The sequence below is a fragment of the Mustela nivalis genome, assembly GCF_964662115.1.
Source record: "Mustela nivalis genome assembly, chromosome: 6".
NCBI classification, from domain to species: Eukaryota; Metazoa; Chordata; class Mammalia; order Carnivora; family Mustelidae; genus Mustela; species Mustela nivalis.
In genome coordinates, this window is record NC_139025.1 from 155,115,012 (window position 1) to 155,120,268 (window position 5,257).

General features: G+C 58.3%; 1 long non-coding RNA gene across 1 annotated transcript; it reads right to left on the reverse strand.

Annotated features, from left to right (window-relative positions):
• Positions 1-4,787, reverse strand: LOC309867467. The gene is made up of 3 exons (XR_014313193.1): positions 2,643-4,787; positions 1,522-1,873; positions 1-179 (listed from the first exon to the last, which is right to left on the reverse strand). It is a non-coding gene; the product is annotated as an uncharacterized lncRNA (long non-coding RNA).
• Positions 4,788-5,257: the final 470 nt, after the last annotated feature.

A 5,257-nucleotide genomic window follows, 5' to 3' on the forward strand; every position in this document is an offset into this window, starting at 1 on the left:
AGCAGGAGGTCTTGGCCTCGTTCGGAGATGGGGGCCCCTGATGCGGGTGCTAACCGAGGCTCGGACGCTCCTGTCCACACCGCACTCGGGGCTGGTCTGAAGGACGTCTGTGCCCGGAGTCGCAGCGAGCAGACCTGCGCACACCCCGCCTGCCGGCCAACCGAGCACCGAGGGGGAAGCTGAGGGAAGAGCAGACGCGAACCTCTGGGGTGCGCCAAGGGGTGCTGGTCAGTGGCCAGGGGTCCGGAGGGCGCAGAACTGGGAGACCAGAGGGCAGAAAGACTGCACGCGGGAGGAGAGGGGTGTACGGACGCCTCCCACCTGGGCCCCAGGAGCACGGAGAACCTCCGGCCGCCTCGTCCTGTGGAGGGCGCGGGGGCCGTGGACGGGCAGACTGCAGAAGTGGGGCAGGCTGCTGGGGCCTCTGTCGCCCGCGGGAGTCTAACCACGGCTGCCGCGAATGCACGTGAGAACCCTGACTTGGTCGCCGCTCTCTGGCACTCGGGCTTTCACGAGCACGGTACGCGTTCTCTGCAGGGAGCGCCCCGTGGGAACCAGACCTACACTCGCCACCGTGAATACAATCGGGCAGAACCGAGGCGGGCAACTAGAGAAAGCGTCCATGGACCCCCCAGCGCTGCACTGTGCCCCCAGCGGCGTCCTCACTCCTCTGTGTCTCCCATCTAGAGGACACCCGGGCCGTCTCTCCCTCGAGACCCAGTTCAAACACTAGTTCTGCTTGAAGCCTTCCCAGCAGTGAGTCCCAGAAGACTTGGTCGGCGTCAACACGTAGATGGTTGAGAATGCCTTCCTTCCACGAGGCGCCGCGCTCGCGCGTCCACGGTGTCGTCCTGGCCCCCGCCTGCTGTGGGTTCTGAGGACGGCCGCTCTGGTTCCACCTGCCCTTCCTGCAATCCAGGCTCAGAAGGACTAATAGCTTCCAAATGGGGTAACTGTGGACAAGATTGTCGGGCCCAACCTTCCAAAGTTTTGCTAGAAAGAGAAAGGGGACTCCCTGACGCGATAGAGATTTGAGAAAAACAAAACAAAACAAAACAAGAAAAAGCCACAGAGAACATTGTACTTGATAATGATAAATTAGTGAAATCTACCTTCTGAAATCGGGAACAAGACAAGAATACCCACCACCACCACTTTTGCTCAACATCTTGCTGGGGGTCTAGCCAGCCCAAAATGGTTAAGGGAAAGAAATAAAATACACAAAGATTGCCATGGGAAAAATGCAATTCCTATCATTCCAGGGGTCATGATTACGATCATGAACTATCCAGAACTTCTACAGATCAGTCACTAGAACTAATAAGATTAGCCAAAAAGAAAGATTACAGGAGATAAAATCTATTTTATTTCCATTCGCTAGCAACAAACAGAAAATGAATATTTTCAAAAATAAGACTTGTCATAGCACCAAGAAATATCAAGTTTGTAGAAATAACAGAGAACAACAACAGCCAAAAAAAAAAATAAATAAATAAATAAATAAATAAATAGAAAACCTACATGGACAGAAATACAGAACTTTGCCGGGAGAAATTCGAGGCAGGCTGTGGCGCGTCCACACTGTTCTGTTCCTCCCGGTGAGACCCTCACGGAGGCTGGGGCCACCTTCCCAGGAAGAAGTTCCCCCCGGGAGCTGTGCCCACTGGGCTGCTCACTTCATTCCGGCTCTTGAGTAAAGAGTTGGACCCCAGCGGTGCTGTGACCTCACAGCCGTGCTGTGTGGCTCTCCCCAGGCAGGCCTGTTGAGGGCGCCGGGCGTTCCCGTGACTGTCACCTCACGCGCCGTAGGACACACAACCAAGAAGAGAGGACGCTCCTTCTGGTAATGCCCAAAGAAATCCAAGCCTCAGTCCTAGGGAAGAGGAAGAAAGCTCTCCTCCGATACATTGCAGAGAATTTTGCAGGTGGGGAAACTGAGGCATGGGACACTTGAATCACGTCCCAGTGAGTGGCAGTGTTTCGGCTCCAGGGCCGCTGCTCCTAGCATGGTGAACCGGGTGGGCTCAGGGAGCGAGAAGACAGGGGCTCTGGGGAGGGCAGGTCAGGGAGTCCGGGCTGACTCTGCAGTGACACAGCTCAGGGAGACGTTCGAGCAGTCGAAGAATCAGACAACGAAAGTGCTGGTCACCCCCAAGGGTCAGCAAGCAGCCCCGACAAGGCGGGGGCTGGGCCATGGTGGCTGTGGCCTCGTTTGTATGCTCTTGTCCTCTCCCAAAGCCCGGAAGACAAAGACCACATCTGCCCCCCCACCTGGGCACCCCGGTGCCATGGAATGGACCTCGGTGACATTCAGCAGTTGTCCTGGACAGGAGCCCGAGGGAGCCGGCAGGTGCTAGCCGGGCAGAGCTCGCCCGCAGGGAAGAATTAGGACTGTTCCTGCCGATCACCTGCTCCCTCCCCAACGCCCTGGAGAACCTTCATTTAACCTTCATCTCTGCTACGTGGGCACCTTCTGAGCGTCTGTGCTGAGCTGAGCAGAAAGTGAGCCCAGACGCGTCCCCCTCGGCTCCCGTCTGTGCTGGGGTCCCTGCTCCTGGTCCGGGGCACCGACAGCCCTCGGCCTGGGTTCCGAGGCTAAGGAGGTTACAGACCTATGGGTTTCTGCCCCGCTTTGAACTCACCAGCGCCCGGAGACGGCTGCCCCCGACGGCCGGAGCTGTGCGGTGGGAATCAGCCCCAGGTAAACCGCGGTAAAAGAAGAAGAAAACAGATAAAACTCCAGAGCAAGAGTGAACGAAGCCGGGAGTCTGCAGCACCAGGCAGATGCGGTAAAGCACATTCGGGTGAGGCCCGTTTGGCCGAGAAGCCAACGCTCAGCCGTGCGGGTTTCCGCTCTTCCCGCCGCCCCGTCTCTCCTTCCTCATCGGGATTAGACAGGAACTAGAAGGACTCACGCTCCGACGTCTGGAAACTCGGGCGTCCTTGATAGAGCGAAATGGGTGTTTCTTTTAATTAATGCCTCTATGTGATACTGGAATTTAGAAATTCTATTTTGGCTTTGCGGCTTACGTCACGTGGCAGATGCCCTCTGTGACCTTGGTACGGCTAGCTGCGCCCTGGCACGGTTTCCCCCGAAGTAAAAAAGTCGTAAAGTGAGCAAAACGAAGAAACCATGTCATAAAATCATACTGTATTGAAAGTTATGTCGAAACAGAAACTGAAATCCTCCCACCGGTTCTGATCCAACAAGGCGCCCGCGAGTGAAGAGGTAGCGGCGTCGGGGGGGCGGGGGGTGAGGGGTCAGGAACGGACGCTTCCTGCATGTTACAAAGGTCATGTTGGTGATGCTTCCAGACGCTTCAGTAAGGAATAACCATGAATGGGGGACGTCCACCTGCCAGAAAAAAATAAGTAATTTTGACCCCCACAGCACCCTGCTGGGGCAGAGCCAGCCTGCTCGGCCTGTGAGCGGCTGTCGCCACCTGCTGGACGTGACTTGGGATGCAGGGAGAACGCGCGGAGGTAGGCGGCGTCTCCCTTCCTTTTGAAAAGAGCAGCCGCCCTGACGCCACACGCGGGCCTGGCACCCAGGGCTTTCCCGTGAGCGTGAACGACCCACAGAACACCCGCCTCGGATAAGGCCGCTCCCCTAGGCCAGGCTGGGGCAGGACACTCCATGAGCAGGTGTGAACGCAGACCAACCCTGAGCGGCTCCCGGGCCACAGACTGCGGGGCCACCCGCACCCCCTGTGCCAGCCGACACCGTGACCTGGGACCGTTGTGGCCTCACGTGCCCTCCTCCAGATCAGACTCGTGGACCCACCCCAGCACGGAATCAGCCCTGCTTCCCGGGAGCACCGGCCCCACGGAAAGGCCCCCTGAGACTCTCCCCAGATCCGCCGGCCGTGAGTCCAGACCCTGCCGGGGGTTCTCTCCAACGCCATCTCGCTGGGGCACCCACGTTGCCATCGCGCGCCCTCCCTGCCCTGGGGTGGGTACTGACCCAGCGGGCCAACTCCAGGGGAGTGCCTAGGGGTCTCCCCCCCGCCGCCAGTGCGGGCATGACCACCAGTTCTCAGATCCAGTCTGGACAGCCCAACGAGCGCTGGCCGGAACCAGGGCAGCTAACTGGCCGGCCTGCGGTCTCCGCGTTCCCCGGGCGGCTGTGACTCGCCGGATGGTCCTCCACCTCACCACCTTTCCCCGCATCACCCCTGTCCTTACCCTCTGAGGGCTGAGATAATTTCCACTTGGCTGATTCAGTCGTGTGACCCACCCAGGCGACGATGCCCTAGCCCTGTTGTGACACCTGCGTCCTATGGGACTCTGCCAGGTGCCGGCCGAGACCCACTGGATGAGCGAGGTCTCTGACTGCACCGGGGAGGAAAGGCAGCAGCTCTGGGACCCAGAAGCCCGGGGAGTGAAGGTGGAGCCTGACCCCAGCTCTCTCCCTCTACAGCGGCTGCTGCTGGCACCGGGCGCCAAGCTGGGCATTCCTGCCTCCGTGCCTCCTGCCGCCACGCACACCAGGGCAGACGCCCGCACGCCACGATTCTGCTGGTCACTGTCACCAACATCAGCACCGACCCAGCTCTGTCACAGTCACTGACGGGTTCCAGAAGGCAGATGCCACTGTGTCCCTTCAGGGTGACAGGTGACAGTCGGGTCAGGCTCTCTCTATATTTGCATATCTTATTTTTGAATGTTTGATCTTTGGGCTTTTAATTCAGAAAAATGTAAAGAACTCTGGAACCCCAGGATAACCCTGGAAAGTTGATGACCGATGAGGGGTCTTTTCCTAGACGTAGGGCAGTATCAAAAACCCCCCTAGCCACTGGACCAAATAATTTGTCTAGGACAACATGGAAGGTTTTATTTTTGTCCTCTTTGTGACAAACACAGAAATGGCAGCAATAACGTCATCTGATCATTACCAGGTATCATTAATATTCATGCGATGCTCCCTAGTTCCTGCTCCAGGACCAAGGACAGCTCACGGCTTCCCGCAAGCTTGGTCCCTGCGCACAGAAGAGGCTAATCGCTTGGGCACTGGGTCCCTCCTGCGCGTCAGGGCACCGCTCCGGCATGGATGAATTCTGCAGAGAGGGCCCGCTCGTGGACAGCCTGACCCTGGGATGAGCGTGAGGAACGGGTCTTGTTGGGGAAACACACACACACACAGTCCCCTGCACCATCCTCACCGTGGAGGGGCAGCGTGCTTGCGCACAGGGAAGACCCCCACCCCAGCCACCCCTCCTGGCAGAGCCAGCATGCAGGAGAGCGGCTCCACTCACTG